General features: G+C 43.6%; 1 protein-coding gene across 1 annotated transcript in view; it reads left to right on the plus strand.

Annotated features, from left to right (window-relative positions):
• The window catches only part of RUNX2 (runt-related transcription factor 2), a gene marked incomplete at its 5' end in the record, with an annotated part of 80,754 nt that overhangs the window by 730 nt on the left and 56,066 nt on the right, over positions 1 to 23,958 (plus strand). The gene's annotated exons all lie outside the window — the stretch shown is intronic.

Here is a 23,958-nt window from a genome sequence, read left to right on the forward strand (position 1 = left end):
ACATAGTCCAGCAGATTTCCACTCAGCACATTTATCTCCCAGCAGTGCACCTTTCTCACTTACTAAGAATCTATTTGCAGTGATCACTGGACATATTTTTATGAAAATTTGGGTTTTGCCATGTTGTAGCAGTTTTATGAGTAGCGCTTATTTTTAGATACAGTCGAGTCTGGTTAATCCATTATGATTTATACAGCTGTCTCTCTGTCTAGCACATTTAGCTGGTAACCCGTCTCCCATCATATGGGTATCACTGATGAGCCAGTTCTGGAGTTTTGTCTTAATCTAACTAAAACGACTCTTTCTAAATTGATTGGATTAACCAGGTACAGCTGTATTTAAATTGCATTTAGAGATTAAGAATTATTTGATGAATAACCACATTAAAAAAATCCCTCTAACGGCAGCATCTCAAATAATTATTTTGCCTTTGATCTGCACATGCAAATGAGACCTTTAAGGAGCTTTCACGGAGTTTTGTTTAAAATACCAGAAAGGCAGAAGAAGTAGAAAGACGTAGACAGAATTCATGCAGTGAAGTGTTTCTCGTGCTAATACACGCTGAGGTATCACCTCCTCTCGGGCTGAGAGACAGGAACTGAATTTCTTTCTGTAAGAACTGTCCAGGCTGTAGAGTTACACCTTGAATAAAAGCAAAGAAAAAGCAAATAGCTATGGATAAATTTCATTACGTAGCTACTTGTGTCGCTGCCTGCTCACAGCTGAGGTGTTCGTCTGTCACAGCCAGGGGATTTTTGTTCTGTCTTCTTTCCCGAGCTGAATGAATTCCCATTTTTAATTTTCACCTATAGCTGGTGCTCCACATCATTTTCTTGGAGACACAGGGCAAACTGCACTCATGAAGTAAAAACTAGGGAATAAGTTAGATATAATTTAGTCGTTCCCGTTTGGAGGTTGCTTCCACGTGTGTATTGAGGTGTCTGCAAAAGAGGAAATCTCCCAGCAGAGGACACAACTGCTGGGAGAGAGCAGAGTGGTTTGAAAATGATGTGGAGAATAGCATGGACCGCTCTGTGTAGCACAGAAAGGGAACCTGCTTGCATTGGGACTAACCATTTTGGTGACTGGTGGGCTAAAAGCGTGGCTGTGTTCATGTAACTTAGTAAGATTTCCAATTTCTGCTGGAGTTTTTTAGTTTGGACCTGAAAGGCCTCTGGACCTTATACCTGCCTGCTGTTCTTACTAATAGCTGAACCTAGGAATGCCCAGTAACTTAGTTCTTATAGCCTAGATGAAGTTATTGTATCATTCTTCCTATTGTTTGTTTTTGTTTTTTTTTAAAGAATGCTGTATTTCAGCTTGATTATCCATTTTAATGTTAATATTTTGCCTAACTACTTACTGAAGCTCCACTCTGGGGTCAGTTTGGTTCTGCAAGATCTGTTATTGCAGCCTGATGCTTTCCAGGCTATGACACCTCCAGTTACCCAATTTCAATTGTCAGGGAAAGAGTAGCTCCAGTGAGCCGTGGGAGTTTCAGTGAAGTTCTGCTTCCTTCTGAGAGCCCCTGCACTCGTGTAGATTTATTGCTGCTTGGTAGCAATCGCTCAAGAAGTGTGTCTGGCATTTACGTTGCGTCAGGAAAATTAGGTGGTTGGGGGCAATAAGGAATTCAAGTTAACGAGCGGCTCTGATAGCAAATGTGTTTTTCTTAACAAATTATGTATCGGTAAATAGTGCCCCTCTCTGCCAGGATCTGTATTTCACTTCGACATCTCAAGCGCGTTATCCCAGTTTTCCTCTCTCTGGCAGCTCAACCAGAGCTGTCACATCACAAACAACTTTTTTCTTAATATACACATCTGGCGTTGGCAGTTGGACCAACTTCATAAGAGCACATGATCATCATTCATTACAAGATTAAAAAGTACCCCATGGCATCATTGATGTTTTTTAACTTTGATCTTTCGCAGTCGTGATTCATCTCAGTTATAAAACTTCCCTTTAAAGGAGCACAACCGATGACTTATTAGAACCTTCACTCTAAGTAGCGTAAACATAAAATTATGCACATCTTTACAAAATGTCATTTACTTTGTTGCCAGCTTATCATTCTAAGACATGACATCATGCTTCAGATCATGAATTTGTAAGGCTTGTTTATAGGCAAGGCCCTCTGACCTTCTGTTGGCAAGTTTGACTGGAGCGAGCGAGCGCCGCGTGCTCTCGGCAGCGGCAGGAGCAGCAGCAGCACCGTGACAGATATCACAATCATTTAGAGCCTGACTTTAGGAGCACTGAGCAGTCGTGGCACGCAAGTGACTCCAGTTGGTGTTTTGGATGCTCAGCACCTCAGAAGGTCAGGTTCTTAAATGTAAGTGCCATTTAGTTGTATTAAACATCTGCTTGTAGAAGCTTGCTGCCTTGCCTCTCTGTTATTATTTTAAAATATTTTCATAAGAGAGAGTGATGTCAGGTTGCCCTGTTAGGAAAACCTGCCCGTTTCTATACGAGAAAAGGTCCTGTGAAGATTTTTCCTTGGAAAAGATTTATTTATTTTTAATCATCTGTTTCAGTGTATCTAGATTACCACCCAGGGACGTCTACTGTGTTGCAGAGTCTCTGTGCTGGATTGAGGCAGCACATTGCACTCGGAGTGATGGAGTCTAGAGACAGGGTTGTATAAGATCTTTGGGAATCGTTGGGAAATCCTGCAGATATTTTTCTCTCCTCATATCCAGGATGAAACCTCTGCCATATGCACATCTTAGCCAGCAGAGCTGCCGTCCAGCTGGGAGGGCTGAAAGAAGTTTTCTGGAGAAATAGGTTGTCATGAGGTCATAACCGACCGACAGATAGCAAGAGATCACTGTGAAGGAATTAAAGGAAGAAAAAAACAGAACAAGAAAACCCCCCAAACCTTTACTTAAGCCCCACTTTGATGCTTTTGCCTTACCTCATTAAAAATACAGAAGTAATGATTTGCCCTTCCCTAGTGGCACTTTTCGAATAGGAGACATGCCCTCCTTTCTGGCTGCTGTTGTCAGAAACCCGATCAGGAGGGAAATCATGAGGAAGGAGGGAAAAGAAATCTATGCAATTTTATATTTTGCCTGGCTTCCATAGATTTTAGTTCATCCCTAATGAAAGGTAGTCTCCAAAGTCACCGGCCGCAATTTTCTTTATCGGCGTGAATGGAAAAGTAGTTGTGGGCTTTGAACTGGAGCGTTTGAGGAGGAGAAAACTCTTATTTCATTCAGCTCCCGAATATTTCCCGGCCGCCGCAGCTCGCAAGGTGCACACGTGATGAAAGGTATGAGCAAACATCGCCTTTTTGTCTGTGCACGCTGCAGAACCCGGCGAGAGAGAGAGAGAGAGAGAGAGAGAGAGAGAGGTTCTGCTCTGCCTTTGTATTAACCGTTTGGCCGACCTGCCGCGTAAAGCGCAGATAAGTGATTGAGATTTTTGAGATTCCTCGACTTAAAACCATAACAGTTTTTAGGAAGTTCTCCCTCTTTCCTTTCAAAGGCGGAGGGATAAGTCTGGGGCTGATGGAATGTGCTTTGGAGTAGAACAGCTTTAAATCTTTCAGTATTTTTTTTTTTTAAATATATTTTTCTTTTTTTCTTTTTTTTTTTTTTGTTGACTGCCTGTCAGGAGCTGGGCTGGTGGCCAAGCAGGAAATGACACATCGAGAGGCATTTGTGTTGTGCAACATTTTGTGGAACTGATGCAAGGATACATTGTCTGTTTACGCATTCCTCTGCTAACAGCCTGCATGGCAGTAATTTTATTCAGGGACACATGGCATGCTACAGCAAGGAGCTAGATCCTTAACATCTCTTCATGCAGAATTATCACAGCAGTTAAAACACGCTGTGTGTCCCCCGTTTAGAGTATTCTCTGGCTCCCCTTCAAAAACCACCCTACCAGCCCCCCCCCTTCCTTCCCAAGAATATATTGATTTGGCTGTGGGTTTTTTTTTTTTTTTTGCGCTGCGGTAAATTGGGGCAGCGCAGAGAGAGAAAGACAGAGACAGAGTTTGCAGAAGAAGAGGAAATTTTACAGGCAGGTCCTACTCTACTTTGGTGCATCTACCTCAGACTGGAAGTGGGGGATGGCAGGTTTTTCAAGCGACGCGTCGCAGGCGCTGAACGGGGGAGTTTGCATCTGCGCGTGTTTTGGCACGGCGAGGGTTTGTTTTTTTTTTTTTAATTAAAGTCATTGCTAAATACCCCGAGATACGATGAGTGAGTCTCCTGGGTTTTCATCCAAAGCGAAGTCAGAAAATCTGCGACTCGGGCTGGTGTCTGAATTTCAGAGTGACAAATCTCTGCTGAGACCGGCTGGGTTATTCCGGCTTTTCTCCCGGCGTAAGTGGGAGCAGAGGAAGGCAGAGTGGGCGGTCTGGCGGTTTGCAAGTTGCTCTGAATGACTTTGTAAAGCTTCAAGTTTGCGTTTATAATGCCCCTTTGTAAGAAATGAGGCAAAATGGGATTGTACAGCCAAAGAAGTGTTCGGCCTGGCGATGCTGTGGGGTTTAGGTTCTCTTCCTAATATCGAGGTGCTGGAGCGAGTGCAGAGGAGGACAACGAAACTAGTGAAGGGCCTAGAAGACAAATCATATGAAGAGCGGCTGAAGGAGCTGGGGCTGTTTAGTATGAGGAAGAGGAGGCTGAGGGGAGACCTCATCACTCTCTACAACTACTTGAAAGGACACTGTAGAGAGGTTGGGGCTGGTCTCTTCTCACAGGTAATTAACAATAGAACGAGAGGGAACGGCTTCAAGCTCCAACAGGGTAGGTTTAGATTAAACATTAGGAAGGAATTTTTCACTGAAAGAGTGGTCGGGCATTGGAACAGGCTGCCCAGGGAGGTGGTCGAGTCACCATCCATCCCTGGCTGTGTTTAAGGGACATTTAGATGTGGTACTGAGGGATATGGTGTAGGGGAGGACTTTGTAGAGTAGGGTAGATGGTTGGACTCGATGATCCCAAGGGTCTCTTCTAACCTCTATGATTCTATGATTCCGTGACTATGGGTAGCGTATTTGAGCATGACCACAGTCCATACACAGGGTTGGACTTGGTCCCACCAGTAAGGAGTGGGACACCAGGTCCTTAATGCAGTGTAAAACGCAAGACATCGTAGTTTCCCTCACTCTTATTTGCTGCTGCTTTTTTTGGTTTTTTTTTTTGCAAATTTGTAATTTCACAAAACCCTCCTTGTTGGGGACTGGAGCTGCTGAGCGTTCCCAGAGGCTGTAAGAACCCTGTGGGATGATTCAAGTGTTCCTCGTAAAGGTGACAGACGTTCTATGTGCTAGTGGTTTAGGCTGACGTTTGAGATGGGTGTGTAATCCACAGAGCAGGGCTTTTTACAGTTACCCCCACCACGAGTCATGTCTGTGGAACAAGATGACCAGGAGGTTCTCAGGGGTGGTAGCTGCATCCCAAGGACCAGTCAGTTCTTCTTTCTTCCACTGCGGCCAGAGAGGGGCTGCTGCATAAAAACTCATCGTCTGAGGAATAGACTATGAGAGTAAAAATAATTTCTTTTCCGGTGATCATAACTTTTATCTGCTGGTGGAGTGTGTAGGGTAAGGTGAAAGCGAAACCTACTTACTTCACTCATAGCTTGAATTCATGTGCTGCAGTTCTGAAATCTCAATGACCTACGTGATCACTGGCTCGCTCTACAGGAGGACATTGCTGCCCAAGGAGGTGACAGAGTGATCACGTATTCACTGTTATGGTGAGAGGAAAAAGGCCTTGAGAAGATTATGCAACACAAATGGGCAACCCTGAGCATAAACAGATTCCCTAGGATGTCTTCACCAATAGTAATGCAGTCTTGGTTTGTATTTGTCAACAGAACAGATTGTTTCCATCCCTTTGTAGAGGGAACACTGCTTCCAAACAGTCTATTCCTGGTACAGAATCACAGAATCACATGGGGTTGGAAGGGACCTCTGGAGATCATCTAGTCCAACCCCCCTGCCAGAGCAGGTCCACCCAGAGCAGGTTGCACAGGAACATGTCCAGGTGGATTTTGAATGTCTCCAGAGAAGGAGACTCCACCACCTCTCTGGGCAGCCTGTTCCAGTGCTCTGCCACCCTCAAAGGGAAGAAGTCCCTCCTCATGTTTAGATGGAACTTCTTATGTTCAAGTTTGTGCCCATTTCCTCTTGTCCTGTCACTGGGCACCACTGAAAAAAGACTGGCCCCTTGCTCTTGACACCCACCCTTTAAGTATTTATAGGCATTGATAGATCTCCCCTCAATCTTCTCCAGACTGAAAAGACCCAAGTCCCTCAGCCTTTCCTCCTAAGAGAGATGCTCCAGGCCCCTCATCATCTTTGTAGCCTCTGCTGTACCCTCTCCAGCAGTTCCCTGTCCTTCTTTGGCATAATGTAAGGTTGGCATAAGATGACCATCATGTTTTTTTTTTGATATTGCAGCTATTGCTGTTTGTATTCAAAGTGTCTCTCCAGGTCACAAATAGAATCGTGGCCCCTCTCCATAGTTGTGCTGCATGGTTGTATGATAAGAGAGTTTAGCCCTGAATAGCTTGCAGTCTCCATTAAAAATGCAGGTGGGAAAAGGGGTTATAGCTAAACAAATGAAGTCAACAGTAGAAGTGAGTTCGTTCTGTGTCTTCATACAGCATGACTACGAGGAAAGGAAAAGTACCATGTAGGTACAGTGGAGGAAGATGGGATAAAAAAGGGGCAATAGAGTAGCTTTTCCCAGACCACTTTGTTCCTTACTTTCCTCCCAAGAGAACTGTTGTGCATCACTTTGGAAATGCATTTAGCTTGTTGCTGCTAATATCAGCATTTTTTTACCCGTCACTTCAGTGTAGCACCTCTTACACCTCTCCCTCCTCTTTCCAAAGTGGGTTGGGAAGTAAGGAATGGGGCAGATATATCTGCACCAAACACTGCACCAGAGTAGCCCAAGTAGAGTACTTCTGTAGTTCTTCCTTGCTGGCAATCCCAAATTTCTTTATGATTTCTTTTTTATAAAATTTATTTTTATTGTCTGTATAAACTTCATTCTCCACTGAAACATGGTTATCCCAGACGTGAAACACAGATGCTGATTTAACCAGACAAGGAATGCAGAAGAGGAAATGAAGAAGAATATCATACTTAATTGAAACTTCAGGGGAAGAAACTTAATAATGATCTCATGCTGCAGTATGTTTGAGACACCGGAAACCTTACTGTGAAGAAGAACTGGGTTCCTAAATGTGTGTGTCTGCTCAGATCCGCTGTTACATATCTCATCTACAGTAGACCAGCTTACTCAGCACCATAGTGGCTCCCTGTCGGCTGAGGGTGGCTTTCAGCTCTCCAAAAATTAGACATGTTGGGTAGGTTTCCTCTGAAGTGAATGAGGATACACAAAAAGTGATTCATCCCCCCTATCTTAATGCCTATCTTGGAGTGCAGTGAGCTGCCCTGCAGAGCTATCGTCCCTTTCCATTGATTATAAATGGAGGGCAGATGACTAGTCTAGACTAGGCACCCTGGTTTTGACATGGCTGAAATCAGATGAAATTATGAGATATTATCATCCCGAGGTGTACCTAATGACTGCTGTGAAATTCAGACACCCTGAGTTAGTTTTAAAGCAGGCACCTCAGGTGGTGATAGCAGTAGAGTCACAGGTAACACAGAGCTCCCAACTCTTTGCCCAGCTTCTTGGGTGGATGCTTTGTCTTGGGTTGAATGTGAACAGTCCATGCTACATTTCTGACAATGTAAGGGGTTGTTTAAAGCTGGCTTTGAAGTGTCTATAGGGCTGCCATAATGAGTGCAATGCACACATACCTTCAAAAATGATGCTATCTGCTGAGGCATCATTATCACCTCTTGCAGGATTTCAGTAGTCAAGTACTGCTCAGGTCCTGCTCAGCTTGGCTTGTGTGATCTGCTGAGATTAAAACTCGGGTTATTTAGCTGTAGGCACCGTATTCAATAAGATTCTCACCTAACTGAAGTGTTACAGCTGCCTAAGAAACAACATAAAGGTGATAATGCACTTTATAGGTGTTACTGAAAGGTGAAGAATATTGGGGACCATGTTCCCAATGTTCCTGGGAAATATTCCGTGTTCCCAATGTTCCTACGCATTTAAAGATATTCTTAACGCTGGGAAATATTCCATGTTCCCAATGTTTCTGGGAAATATTCCGTGTTCCCAATGTTCCTGCTTCACATGGGAACATATTAATTGCTCCTTCTTTATCCAAACTTAACATGCTGCCCATTTTCCTTCGTTCTGAGATGTAATCTTTCCCACAGCGTGGGAAGGCAAACCCTTTTACCTGATTAGTGCCGGCGTAAATGTTTGTTGCCTCCATCACTCCTCAAACTCTCGTACCTGCATTTTGTGAACTTTACTCCCACTTCATAATACCCTGCTTCTTCAGTAGCCCTGCTAATTTAAATTCAGGATGCCAAACAGGTATTAATCAGGGTGCTTACAAGTGTAGAATCTGCTTCCTGCCTGTCTGTAATCCATGTGAGTAATGCCAATTAGTCGTCTGCTTCCTTAAATCTTCATACACTTTCTCATTCTCACGTTCCCGCAGTAGTAGACACGGTCTTAAATGTCACGTGCAGGCAGAAGGCCCTGGATGGTGTTTTGTTTCATGGCTCTTGGAGCTCCACAGGAAAATCATCACCTCCACAAGCACAGCAGAAGTGCACTGGGGAAGAAATGGATAAGTTCAGCTCTTGCATTTGTAGTTTAAATTGCTAGAAACAGGGATCTAGCTCTTTATATTCCGGACTATCACTTCACATGTCATGAGACAGGTAGAAAATAATATATGTTGGTGCAGCATCTCCTTGGAAAGCAGTAGGCACTTGCAGGCACCGATGTAGTACCAGGTTTGTTTACATATGGTAAATCCTAGATTAGAATTGCAAGAGAAACCCAATTTTAACTGGTTGTATTAAAAGAGACCAGAAATCCAGAGATTACCCAGCAAAAAGAGATGGTACTCACAATTATTTGTTGTATTTTGAAAATTCAGACCTGTGTTTCTTGGTATTATAGAAGCTGGAAAAGAATAGAGACCTGGAAACACAATACACAGTTGCTGTGTGGTACAAAACACCAGTTAGGAGTACAGAGGGTATTATCCATGGAATAATTCATTATAATTTTCTTTGCATGTGTACATATGTAATCAATGACCTAGATTCAGATTCTTAGGCAACAATGTACTTCAATTAATTCAATTTATCTAGTGAATTTATCAAGCACGGTAGACATATGAAGTGTTATAGAGTTGGTTCCAGTTTTCTAGGATACCTGTAAATTAAGAATAATTTAATTTTTCATTCCTTGGGTCTCTTATCACCATAGACTCTAGATTTGCAGAAGATAGTTTTTGCTTTCACACTGGACTCTCTTTGACTTTGATGATCTGGGCTATGGATCCACTCCCACTTTTGGTCTTTTTTTGATGTCTTTGAACAATTGCTTGTGAAACCAGTGCTATAATAAAATTACCACCTCTGTAGACAGAAGTGTTGACTACAGAAGAGGGCTCAGCGATAGAGCTGCGAATGTAAATTATTCAGTGTTTTAATCCATCAGCTAAGCAGTCAAAATGAAAACCCTTTTTGTGAAGGGACATATGGGTAAAATTTTCAGAGACGCAGGGTGGGTTAGTCTCTCCTTAACTGTAGTTGCCTAAAAGCTAGATCTGGTGTCTCAGCAAGTCATCTCTGGCCCGTTGCGGTCGAGAGAGATGTATGTGTGTGTTAGAAGCTGGTTCATCCCACCCTCAGCACCTACAGAAGTCAGTGTGCAGATCTCTGGAGGTGAGGAGCGGTGAGCCCTGGACTGCAGAGGGAACATGGACCTCAGGGTTGGTGCTCAGATACCTGCATTGCCCTTAAACAAGCTCACTGCAGCTGCAGCAGCACACAGCTTTGAAATGCTACTTTATACTCCTTTTTGTTCTTCTTTAAACCTTCTAAAATGGGACTTTCACGCTTGCTTTTTCAAAAGCCACAGTGAAGGGCTGCTCTCTGAAGTTTGTCACGTTTTAAGATGTTGTGAAGCCCTCCTCGTTAGACATAAGTAGCCAGCTTGTGATCTTTTGTGTTTTCTTCTTCCGTGCCTGCTTGGTTGAAACTCTCAGGCACTCGGTGCAGAAAAGTCCATCCTGGTTTAAAATTACTTTCCCTATGCTGATGTGCTTGTTGCTGTCCCTCTCCCAAGGGCTGTGGCCCCTACGGCTCAGCAGTAGTCTGCCTTTCATACGTGATCCTCATCACCTTCACGGCAAACTCAGACAGTTTAATTAGCTTTTTTAGCTTCTGCTTTGGAAGAGTGAGCCCAGGGTATGCTTAGGAGTGCCATGAAGAGGTCTCACGCAGCAGTATTCACTGCCTGGGGTATGACACACAGAGTCATAAGCATCCCTGAGAATTAGGACAGCAGAATTACAGCACATGAAGGACACTCAGGCTCGGTGTTTAGGTAGGGTTTGCCCTTTGCATGTGTGCAGACTTTCCGATCTATGTTATTAGTTTCACTCTTCTTTATCTTTGCCTTTTCTGAAAGATGGCAGCCAAAGAGAAACCTGATAGGAGCTGGCTCCTAGAGATAGTCTTTATTACATATAGGTAGGAGAGAGCAGTGAAATCCAGATAACAGTGACTGTTCTTTAGACCCAGCTCAAGGATGAAGGAAGCTCTCAAGGAAGCATGTCTACTTGAAAGTAAACACTTCACTAACTATACATTCCATGCAACATTAAGAATTAAAATGAGAACTATTTTTCTCTGGTGACCTGGTGTAAAGCAAATAAACAGTAGATTTTAAGGTATGTAACAAGGGGATACTTACACATCAGATAAATAATAACTTGTTGACATGAAAAAAAAATAGATCTTTTTAAATTAAAGGGCAGATACCTCTAGCTCTAGGTCTTTATGCATAAACTACAAACAAACATTACAGTAGGAAAAGTTCATGTCTGAGCACTCGGTATTGGGACATTCCAAGATGAGGGTTTTCAGTGCAGCTTTAGTTCATGCCTGTCGTGTGTGTGTGACACAACAGTCCTTCACTGTAAGAGATGTGCTGGTGTATCCACAGGACAGAAATGTCCCGTGGGATGGAGCACGCCCACTTACTCTGATTTTTTAGAGATCTAACCACATGTAGCACGTTTTATGTTCAAAATGCTGCTCCCAGGTTGAGTTAGTGGTGAACAGTCAGTGCTTCTGAGGAATAAATCTCAAGGCCTCATAGCAGGCCCTGGGAAAATACGAACACACAGTGAACAGAATCTGTGAACTCTTTGTTTGAAGCAACTTAACTTATTGTCACAACAAAAAATCGTGTTGAGATGAAGGAGCATGAAATCTGTGGGCCAACAAATCAGCTACCTTTGCCAGGCTGTAACCAAAGCTTTTAACTGAAAAAAAATCTAAGGAATTTCCATTCTATGAAATTTTATTTTTCAAATGGAGATTCTGAAAAAAAAAAAAAAAAAAAAGCCAAGCTGCTGCTTCACTCCAAAATACAGCGACAGAAAAGCTCCTTCAAGAAAAGATTGCCAAAAATGTTTTTCAAGGCGCTACGTTTTCCCTGAGCTAACTCATTTCCAGGAATGTCTGAGCCATTTTGGTTGAAATTGAAGAAATGTGTTCCTTACTCATGCAAGAAAAAATGGAATGCAAACAGTCAAAGTTCAGCAAAGTTGCAAGCAACCGAGTATTGGGTCTTCTAATGGGAAACATTGGGCAACTTCAATGATAGGCAGCCCTACCAGCCCCACCTCTAACGTATTTAATCTACCGTGGTATTAATTTGCACCGAAAAATAATCCATTAGCTTCAGTGGAAATCCTGCAGAGAAAATGAGAGTGGCAGTTGGCAGGGTCTCCTTGTGGGCTTCAGCACCTCCGGCCTTGACTTCAGCAGGTCAGGTCCTTGGCTGGTGACCGGTGGGCAATGAGCGAGGTGCCATCTCCAGCAGCACAGCAGAGCACACCGTGACTCCTACCCGCGCGCCGGGGACGTGTTGGGAGAAGGCAACCACCTTTGTAAAAGATGAAAGAAAGGCCAGGCTCAGCCTGCAGGGCCTCTGGAGGCGTTGCAGGTTAGAAGGCAGTGTTCCTCCAGGCGCCGGCGTTTGGCAGGACTCTCCTTCCCCACCCCGAGCCTCTTCAGAGGGGTAATTTGGTGTGCGTACACTCCAACTGAATTGGCACAGTCCACCCAGACGTGTCAGGCTGTAACACACGCCGGGTGGGAGAGCCCAGAGAGCTTTGGGCTGCAGACCGGGACTCCTCCGAGGCTCCTGGGATGAGGAGCTGGGCTTCCTCCCCGGGACCGCTCCTCCACCGCTGGCACCCCTTCACCCTGCTGGGAGAACCAGTGTGGGTGCTTCTGGAAAGGAGTATTTTTAGGCAAAACCCCCTTGTGTTTAAGAACAACCATCACAGGGAATTAGAATTGAACCCCCTCCCCAAACTCTGCCCTAAATCTGTGCTGCTGTCCCAGTCCCCTTCAACTGAGGTGACAGGTGGCCCCAGCCTGCAACCAGGCACCATCCAGACCTCAGGGTGGGCAAAATCCGGACCCAGTCTTGTTGCCGAGGTCCAACTGGACTCAGTGAATGTGGAGAAAGACACTCTGGGCTCCTGAGAGTCTCTGGGGAAGGGTGTGAAGCCATGTAGAATCCAGGCCAAATGACCAGTCCTTCTGCAAAAAATAATCTGGGCGTACCTGGGTGATTGGCATGTCCCCTATCCAGGGACACGGTCTGTGGTGGTTTGGATACTTTGATGTCAGCCGGTGAAAAAAGGTTTGCTTGTTCTTACCTTCTCCTCTTCTCTGTGACTCAGCCCTCTGGAGATGTTGGGCCCATTTAAAACCAGTAACAAGAGTTGATGAGGAGCAGATCAGAAGCAGGCAGCGTCACAGGTGACGCTTGAGATCTGCTCCCATGGATAAATCTTTCCCTCCATCTGTGTCAAACACACACTCTCCTACTTGGAGCTGCCTCCAGGGATGGCACAGGAGGGAACGCTCTCCTTGTCAAAGTGTTCCCCATCCACTGGGAGGGGGCTGCTGCGGGGGTTTTGATTTTAAGTAAAACCAAGTAATTTGGTCCAGCGAAGGGCTACAAGGATGATTCAAGGACTGGAGCATCTCCCTTATGAGGAGAGGCTGAAAGAGCTGGGACTCTTTAGTCTGGAGAAGAGAAGGCTGAGGGGAGACCTTATTAATGCCTACAAGTATCTCAAGGGCTGGCTGAGGGAGGAGGGAGCCAGACTCTTTTCAGTGGTTCCCAGTGAGAGGACAAGGGGCAATGGGCACAAGTTGGAACATAAAGGGTTTCATTTGAATATGAGGAAGAACTTCTTTCCGGTGAGGGTGACGGAGCCCTGGAACAGGCTGCCAGGGAGGGTGTGGAGTCCCCTTCCTTGGAGATTTTCAAGACCCGCCTGGATGCAGTCCTGAGTGGCATGGTCTGACATGCTCTGGGTGGTCCTGCTTTGGCAGGGGAGTTGGACTAGGTGATCTCTATGGTCCCTTCCAACTCTAAAAAATCAGTGAAATTTTGGAGGTGGATTTCACAGCTGGGCAAAAGCCACCTTCAGAGGCAGCTTTTACTCCCCTCACTCCTAGGGCTTCGTTTAAGCTTTTCCCTGTGTGTTTTACTCTCCCGGGGCTCCCATCCTTGGGATCCAAGCGGCGTGAGAGCTGGAGGAGAAGCGTTGTCAGGAGGGTGATTAAAACAGGGATTGATGCAGGCAGGAGCCAGGGTTCAGTCACCTCTCTGGGCCCCTGCGCCAGTGTTGTGTCAGACACAGTAGCTTTACCACAGGTGGCGAGTTTATGCCTTTTTTTATTTTTTATTGTTTTATTGCTGCCAGAAAGTGCTGACCCCGAAGAAGCCGCGCTGCGTAAGGGGCGGAGGGCAGCACGCTCCAAAAGCCGTTTACGTTTCCCCCTTTTTAATTTGTCACTTATGGATCATATCTTTTTTTACGTTTACGTTCTTAAATTAGTTCAGCGTGCCCTGAGCTTCGGTTCCAGAATCCAGGCTGAAAACCTCCCGATTTACGAGTTATTAAAAAAATTCCAAAAAACCCCTCACTTAATTTGCGTTCAGCGTGCAGAACAACTTAAAGTTATAAGAAGGCTTTCATAAGGACACGAGTTCAGGGAGAGATTAGATTTTTTGGGCTCATACGCAACACGGAACAATTGAATCTGCTTGGTCATCTCTTCAAAGAGGATACAGTCAAGTGAAATTTGGCCCAAAATTTAAAAGGAAAAAAAAAAAAAAAAAGTAAAAAATTTTGGCATAAAAACCGATCTGGTCAAAATAAAATTGTTTTTCCAACATAAATTCCATGAAAAGTAAAGCCAGACTCAGCAAATGCTTGAGATCTCCCATATGGACTGAAGAATAGTTTTACATTGGAGCACAATGCAGTTTTTTGGAATGCATTTGAGACTGCTCCTGTTTTGGAAGCCTGCTCGTGTCTTGTTTGAATGAAGATTTAGGCTGTATATAGCAAAAAGCAATGTCAGCATATCTGGAACATCAACCTAAAGGCTGTCTGTTGGAAGAAATGTTTCTTTTTAAAGAGCAAAAAACACTCCTGCCCTATGCCTTTTTTTTTTTTCTTCCTTTAATTCTCGGGTCAGGCAGTTTTGAAGACCAGCTCTCTGTGGCCAAATGAGCAAGACAGGGATGGAGGAGGATGGTTCAGTGGCTGACGCATTTGAACGTGGATCCTCCAGGTCTGTCATCTGCCTCTGACGTCCTTATGACAGACATTTTGTGCATTTGAAAATCCCTCTCAGCAGATTTCCAGACTTACTGCTCTCAGTGGCAATTGGGTACCTCTTTCTCTCTGCCTCAGTTCCCGTTGTGTCTTGTATAAATATCGGCACTAACCTCCCCCAGGAATGACATGAATATGGAACGACGGTGAAGATCAAGGTGTTTGTTGTACCAGAGTTATGTTTTTAAGGCATAGAATCACAGAATCATAGAATGGTTTGGGTTGGAAGGGACCTTAAAGATCATCTTGTCCAACCCTCTTGCCATGGACATGGACAACCGACCACTAGACCATATTCCCATTCAAGGTATATCACGATACAAGTCAGAAAGCCTCAGTTTCCCTTGATATTATCTTTTTTGTTTTATTTCACATTTTTCCATCCTCAAGATGGGAAGTAATAGTTGGGGGTTTTTTTCTATCTTACTAGCTTTGAGCTCCCACCACACACTGCTGCTCCGTGTTGCAGTTGTAGAACAGTGGAGCTGTCTTAGGCTCCAGATCCCAATTCCTTCAACTCCTTGAAGGCATTGCAGGAGGTAAAGGTGGCTTGTAGGATTGAGTCTCTCATTAAATCAGCCCTTACTCAGGGTTAAATACCTCGTGCTGCTTTCAGAGAACGGCAAGTACCAGGCTCTTCTGGTCCCTGCTGAGGAGTTTTACTCAGAGAGGTGAAAAGCAGATAAAATAGAGAGTCTGAAAAGATGAAACTCCTGGATGGATGGATGGATATTCTTTCCCCATTTCTTTTATACCGCTGACTGCTGAATGATGGCAATGCAAATGCTTTATCAACTGTAGGTTTTCAGACTTTGGGAAGTGAACAGGCCGCTTCTGTGCAGTGGAGGGGAGGAAGCTGTGCCCCCGTGTGCGTGTGTGTCTGGAGGGGTGGGGAGGGCCGGCATCCTTAAGCAAACATTTGCAACCTGCTGTTTTAGCTGGAATAGGAAAACCAGCTTGACAAGAACAAACGGCTTCACCAAGTGACATTCAGGGGAGGTTGGTGGGATTTTAAACAAATCTCCTTAAGCAAGCATGAAAACAAGCTATTTAGCGCTCATTAATGTCTCAGGTTAAACTCTTGAATAATTTGTCATGGTTAGGCTCTTTTGGTTTCATTGGTGTTTTTCTAGTGACTAATGAGATGACAGCTACACATGCTCCTTGGTATGCCACTGCTCACAATAGGGTTTAAAGTTGTGTATTTGTTATTGATGTCATTAAAGTGATGGATTTGAGCTCGGTTTCTGAGGCAGCCGACTGGGTGGTTAGGACTAATTTCTAGCAATGGTTTTGGAGGTTGAAACCAAAGTGTGTATAAAAGGAAATGTTTCTTCTTTTAAGCAAATAATTTGAACCCAGATGAATGAAATTTAAGCGAGTGGGCATCAACTCTGAGTTAATTTTGACATAGTTGTCTGGAAATCATCACCAATTAAAATATTTTTATGAGCTCGAATGTAGTATTGTCTTTCGGTGCTTATGTAAGAAAGGAACAAACTGCTTGTTTAACCCCAGCCTTGAGACTACTGGCCAGAATATATGACTGAAGTCACAGCCCTCTGGAGCTGCAGGGAGGGCATGGGACTTGGCAAACCTCACTTTGGGGGGGCAAGGCAATCCCCCTACCTGAACTGAAAAAAATCCATTTATCCCAACAAGATGACTTGCACCCACTAGGATGTGTAGCTCACTTGAAAAATGAATCTTACCGAAGAAATTTGACATTTTTAGACAACAGTTGCCAATAGAAAAGACAGAGTGAGCTTTTCATATCCATCTGGGTAGTAAAAGAACATTTCTCTAGCACGGGGGCTCCTTGCAAAAGTCAGAGTGAGCCTTGGATGTGCAGAGATGACAGGAGCAGCTCTGGAGCCTGGGAATCCGAGTTCAGAGTAAAAATGAATCCCTTGGGTTGTTATAATCAGGTTCTTTCATGTGCTCCTCCAGACTGAATAGCTAGTGAGATAGTTCCTTAATTTGTACACACACCTTTCACACCTGCACATAAAGCAAACCTTTGATGCCAAGTGCTTGATGGAACAAGATGAGTATGTGCAGAATTAAAAGGATACACGCCACACTCAAATATTTTTATAGCTTTTTAGACTCTGCACATTTAAAATAATAATGAATACCCTGCCTGATGGGGAGGAGCAGTCCCTGCATTGTGAATTTGGCCTTTTCATGAGAGCACCATTGTTTTTCCTTGTTTTTACATTGCAAAGAGAGTTGAAATGTTGAAGACTCGAGTATAAATGTCTGTTGCTCTGTTTCCAACCACAGTCTCACTTATTCAATGAGACAGACTTTTAACATTTAAATTTTTCTTATTGGTGTTTATTGAGTTTTTTGCATTTTCTTTTATTATGCTATATTCCTACATCTGCATATATATATACATAATAGTACTGCGTGCTTATGAAACAGCCTATCATGAGGTTTTGTTTTCCATGCCGTAATTATCATCATTTGATTCTTGTGCAGTAATGTACTTCTGTTATTCAGGCTGCCAACGCTGGAGACAGATGTGCAAATATTTCAACACAAACAAAACTGTTTATATTTAATTTACAGAATCATTATAGCTTTGGTATGTATGCATGGAATTTGCCCTACTGTGAAGTGTTAACACTATACCTGTGCACCACTTCAGCCTGGAAGAAGGTAGACCTGAAATTGTACTCAATTTCAGCCTCCAGTTGAGTCTATACCGAGAAAATTTCAGGGCTTAGACGCATGATCAAGTTACAGGGGATGTCTGTGTTTCCACATGTCAGCTGAGCCACAGCAGCTGCCCGGTAGGTGTTCTTGGCCCCCCATAAATGTAAGTTGATTTGATTTAGCTTAGCCCTCAATAAAAGAGGCTTAAGATAAGTAGAATCGCTGCACACTTGCCACAGGCTGAGAGCGTGCACCCAGATGGTTACCATCCAGGTCTGGGACATGGTAACCCATTCCACCCCAGGAACTTGGCTGTGTATCTGTATGGTCCTGTACTGGCAACAACCGAACCCATTTTCAGATCAGTATTTACATTCTTTATTAAAAATTAGTTGTTGAATCCCTTAACATTTTGGCTTGCATAAAAACAGTTTGCCCGTTCTCCTCTCTCAGCCCCAGAAGCAGTGTTGCTCGCAGGAGTTTTTAAGGGCTCATTCAAAGCAGAAATCATTTTATTTCTCAGCCTGGGTGGGGAGAGACTTCTTTAGAGAGACTTCGACAGGTATTCTATGCCCTAAATTTTACCGGGCTTGACTTCTCAGATATTCTGGGTATGGAAAAGTACGTTGCATTTGTTTACCTTGAACTCTATAATTCCCACAGCCTATAATATTTAGTATATAGCAGCCAAGAGCTGATTTAAGAAATTTGCTTTTGAAATCCCCTGTGGGCTCCTTTGCTTGCTGAGTAGGGCAAAGTTGCAACACTTCTCCAGGACAGAGGCAATGAGCACGATCGTGAGCTCCGTGCGAGAAAGGGAGACGGTGCCGGGAAGGTGGGCAGACCATCAGCCCTCTTCAGCATCACTTTTGGCTTTGGTGTCAATGATAACTCATTTAGTCGTTTCACCTCAGAGCGAGTTATTTACACTTCCACCTCTGCATTTATAACAATATCACATATACTTAATCTGCTCTTCCTTAATGTGTTATGACCCTCCTTAGATGAGGGATTTGAGAAAGTGGTGAGTTTGGGTTTTCCCCTTTCTGCAGCCCCTTTGAACAGGCAGAATTTCCAGTTCCTTAACTCGCAATCCTCTGGGTCGTTCCACTACTCTGTGTCTGCAATGGTAAAAGAAGGGGTGTCTATTCCTGTAACTAACCTTTTGGTGTCCCTAATGACATTTGTCTACTCTGTGTCTGCAATGGTAAAGGAAGGGGTGTCTGTTCCTGTACTAACCTTTTGGTGTCCCTAATGACATTTGACTCTTATTATATGTAAATACGGGTGGTCCATGAATGTTCATAAGCATGCGTGTCCATGGGGAAGCTCCCTTCTTTTTCCTGTAGATTGAGATAAGATTTTTGTAAGGGAGGAAAAGAGAAGAAGGTAATTGAGGTCCTTCCTGAGCTCAGGTGGACTTCATGTTTGGCGTTTCTCATGGCCATGTCCAGTGGGGCAAGCTGATAGCAGAACCTTCTGCAAATACCTGAGCAACCTGGTCTCGTGGGAGGTATCCCTGTCCATGGTGGAGGGGTTTGAATTAGATGATCTTTAGGGTCCCTTCCAACCCAAACCATTCTATGATTCTATGATACAGTAGGAAAGGCAGAAGATGTCAGGGTGGAAGCATCTGCCATAAGTGCTTTAGCCTCCTTGCAGATCTCCAGGGAAACTGGGAAATTTGTGAGCCCCGTAGACTGGCGTTGACAATAAATCCATGCCAGGAGAGGGCACGTGGCTTTGCCTGGCACATCCTCTGGCAGGAGGAATCCCAGGGGCTGGGAGATGTGAGGCCTCCTTGGGCATTGCCTTCCAACCATGGCTGTGCTGTCGGGGGAGGACAGTACTCCTCTAATCAACAGCAGTCCAAATGGGTTGGCTCAGCAGAGTCCTGCTCCAAATTGGTGGTAGCTGTGGTGGCAGGTGACTGATTAACAGTGGAGAAAGGCCAGATGTGATCACATCAGCTGGCACCACTGCCAACTGAAGAGGTGGCGTGGACACAGCTGTGTCAGGCTTCACGTCCCAGCTCCATGTCAAATCACAGGGGCTGCAAAGCAGACAGTGACCAGGTTTGAATTAAAAGTCTCGCTGAGATCAGCTTCTGCTTTGGGAAGGGAAAGGGAGCTCCAAAAAAGTCAGTTCCTGTTAGCTGAGCGCCGAAGCAAAATTCATTTTTTAAAGCGTTATTTAAAAATTTATAGAGTTGGTTAGGCAAAAACAATGTTAGGCTGAGTGAGCTCTGCAACGGTGTCAGAAAACAGAGGCTTCTCCTGGAAAATGTTGACATTGGACTAGCCATAAACCTGCTGCTGCAAGACCTACTTGGTCATTTCTCCCCTAAGGGGGAAAAAATAATTGAGATCTATTAGAGGGGAGAAAGCCTGCAGGCTGTTTTAATTTGGAATTCTGCAGCCTGACGTTAATGAGCAAAACCTTTTTTTTTTTGGCCAATTCATTTTTACGTTACAGACAGTAATAAATTGTCAAATTGTTTGTGAAAAGTTTGGCTTGATGCATTTCCAAATGCAAGGTACCAGAGCAGACACTATGAAATCCCATTTCACTTTGGCTCAGAGTATTGCAATGACCTTTTTTGTTGTCTTTTGTAATTAATAACTGACTTTTCTGTCATTTCTCCACGCTGCCCATATAAATATTTCTGAAATGGAGCCTCTCATATTTGCTAACCTCGTCTTTCGTTAGCAGCAGTGAACACATGGGAGTAATTTGGGATGCCAGGTGTGTTCCTTTGTGTTTTACTGTCCAGCACGTCTCTCCCATTCGTGGAAGTGCTGGTGTAGAAAAGCTCAGGTAGGAAAGAAAAGCTGTGGAAATGGTGAACCCTCTCCTGCTGCTCCACACATGGTGGCCAGGATGCAACCATAAAGTAAAGGGTACCTGGAACAGCCTAGAAATAATTCATTTCTCCAGTAGCATCCCCACCTCGAAAGGCTTACAGTTCACAGAGAAGCAGAGCAGATTACTAGAATTGTATTTTTTGAGAAAGTAGACTTAAATGTCTAGTGCTATTATAGCTAGAGCAATGAAAGGTTAGTGAATGGGGAGAGGTAAAAACACCCCAAAATACACGTACAGCAAATGCTAAGAGAAGGAGGGAAAAATAAGATGAATGGAAAAGATCAAAGAAGAAATGTTTGCTGGTCTCTGTTGGTTTGTTTTCTGGAGGAAGTCACCACAACCTAAAAAAAAACAGGAGGACCAAAAAAAAGGATTAGGTTTGTAAGGAATCAAAAATGGAAAAATTCAGGGAAAGAAATATGTGAATGCTCTTTATTTGTGCTTCTAGCTGATAAATTGTTTCCCTCTTAGTTGCTCCATTAAAAGCCAAGGATCCAGCGTGTTTCAGGCAAAGAAATACGTGAATGCTCTTTATTTGTGCTGCTAGCTGATAAATTGTTTCCCTCTTAGCTGCTCCATTAAAAGCCAAGGATCCAGCGTGTTTTGAGTGATCTTATTAATCACATTGATTTAAGTTCAGTAATTTCTAAGTCATGAGACAGATCATAACCTAGAGTGCTCTAGAACCTGTTAATAAACTCTGAGCGGTGCTGATGGGAAGGGAACGATGTCTAGCGAGCCCATAATTTCAAGAGGAATTGATGAAATGTCCCATTAAATTGTTATTTTCAGTGTTGGCAATTTTCCTGTAGACCTCAGTATACGGCATATAGACTCCTTTCCCTCCTTGAGAGGATTTTGGCTCTCCAAAAATATTACACATGAATTTTGGAGTATTATGAGTCCTGTATTTAACACACTTTCTCCCCAGTCTGACATGGACAAGAGACTCCAAACCTGCATATAGTAGTCAGGTAAACAGGCATCCAGTGTGTCCAGGTACGGGGGAAAAAGCTTTACAGGTTCCATCTTAAAGAACTAAGATGAGTGGAAATCCCCGTGAAGATAAGGAACCAACAGTCTGTGCCATTTCTGAAAAGAGTGAGGGAACACTGGCATTTTCCAAAGTTTTGCCTTCAGGGTGCGGCATAAAACGAAGGTTGTTATCATTTGTGGTCAGAGATCTCATTGTACTTTCACCAGCACATTAATGTTGGCCCGTGAATGCCAGCCATTATAACCGTACGCGTAGGAGTTTTTACTGCTGCTTCATGTGATTAGCGCATTTTTATAATACTGCTGAGTTCCTAACTTTTCTGCACATTACCTGATGTTATTCATCGGTGAGGACAGCAATTCTTGCTGGCTCTTTTTAAAGCAATGAAGCTTGGTCTACTCAACTAAGATTGACTTCTCATACATAGTCACGGTCCTCCCTATTGAGCAGGTCTCTATGCAGGTGTGGTCTCACTTGTCCATGTCAGACTGGGGAGAAAGTGTGTTAAGTACATGACTCATAAGACTCCAAAATTAATGGGTAATACTTCTGGAGAGCCAAAATCTTCTCAAGGAAGAAGATGACATGTTGGCTAAATGATTTCAAAGCAGGTTGAACTTTCAGTTCAAATGTCAGAAAGTTAAATCAATTTATAGAGTGAATCAGTGTTCGAATACAGTTTTCCTGTCTTTTTTTTTTTCTTTCTTCTTCTTTTTTGTCCTTATTTAAAACCTCAAAACCACCGTGGGTAATTTCCCCAAGATCCACTTTAGACGTTTGTGGCGTGTAGCGTGAAGAGTAGGTGCAGCTGGCCAAACCTCGGCGCTCTTATCCTCTTGAGCATTTTCCTCCTGTTTCGGTGAATATCACAAGAAAAGCTGCCCTCCCTCTCCCCACAAAACCAGACGCTAACTGGAATAGCTACATCAGCCCAAATTTTGCTTTTCTTGAAGTAAGTGGGAGTTTGGGAGTTTTCAGAGGAGAACTGGATCTGGCCATTTCTGCTGGGTTTCACCTCTGTCTCCATTTGCCACACCTCAGTTGACAAGCGATTCTGCTGAGAGACCTTATCAAGCATGCAAAACTCTCAAATATTGTTTAACCACAACGATCACCACAGGAAACGTTGGCCCGAAATTTAGGTTTTGTTTTGAAAACAGAAGGTTTGGGGGAAGAGCGAGCATTGTTAAATCCAGCTTGGACAAAAACATGTCCGTAGCTTTTTTTAGAGTGTTACAGAAAGACAATGCCATTGCTAATGTCTTCAGTATTTCTTCACCGTGTTGAAAGGCTCAGTCAGAGCATTTTGCTCGCTAACCTCGTCTTTCGTTAGCAGCAGTGAACACATGGGAGTAATTTGGGATGCCAGGTGTGTTCCTTTGTGTTTTACTGTCCAGCACGTCTCTCCCATTCGTGGAAGTGCTGGTGTAGAAAAGCTCAGGTAGGAAAGAAAAGCTGTGGAAATGGTGAACCCTCTCCTGCTGCTCCACACATGGTGGCCAGGATGCAACCATAAAGTAAAGGGTACCTGGAACAGCCTAGAAATAATTCATTTCTCCAGTAGCATCCCCACCTCGAAAGGCTTACAGTTCACAGAGAAGCAGAGCAGATTACTAGAATTGTATTTTTTGAGAAAGTAGACTTAAATGTCTAGTGCTATTATAGCTAGAGCAATGAAAGGTTAGTGAATGGGGAGAGGTAAAAACACCCCAAAATACACGTACAGCAAATGCTAAGAGAAGGAGGGAAAAATAAGATGAATGGAAAAGATCAAAGAAGAAATGTTTGCTGGTCTCTGTTGGTTTGTTTTCTGGAGGAAGTCACCACAACCTAAAAAAAAACAGGAGGACCAAAAAAAAGGATTAGGTTTGTAAGGAATCAAAAATGGAAAAATTCAGGGAAAGAAATATGTGAATGCTCTTTATTTGTGCTTCTAGCTGATAAATTGTTTCCCTCTTAGTTGCTCCATTAAAAGCCAAGGATCCAGCGTGTTTTGAGTGATCTTATTAATCACATTGATTTAAGTTCAGTAATTTCTAAGTCATGAGACAGATCATAACCTAGAGTGCTCTAGAACCTGTTAATAAACTGTGAGTGGTGCTGATGGGAAGGGAACGATGTCTAGCGAGCCCATAATTTCAAGATGAATTGATGAAATGTCCCGTTAAATTGTTACTTTCAGTGTTGGCAATTTTCCTGTAGACCTCAGTATACGGCATATAGACTCCTTTCCCTCCTTGAGAGGATTTTGGCTCTCCAAAAATATTACACATGAATTTTGGAGTATTATGAGTCCTGTATTTAACACACTTTCTCCCCAGTCTGACATGGACAAGAGACTCCAAACCTGCCTATAGTAGTCAGGTAAACAGGCATCCAGTGTGTCCAGGTACGGGGGAAAAAGCTTTACAGGTTCCATCTTAAAGAACTAAGATGAGTGGAAATCCCCGTGAAGATAAGGAACCAACAGTCTGTGCCATTTCTGAAAAGAGTGAGGGAACACTGGCATTTTCCAAAGTTTTGCCTTCAGGGTGCGGCATAAAACGAAGGTTGTTATCATTTGTGGTCAGAGATCTCATTGTACTTTCACCAGCACATTAATGTTGGCCCGTGAATGCCAGCCATTATAA

Source organism: Calidris pugnax, unplaced genomic scaffold (assembly GCF_001431845.1).
Source record: "Calidris pugnax isolate Ruff unplaced genomic scaffold, ASM143184v1 scaffold276, whole genome shotgun sequence".
NCBI classification, from domain to species: domain Eukaryota; kingdom Metazoa; phylum Chordata; class Aves; order Charadriiformes; family Scolopacidae; genus Calidris; species Calidris pugnax.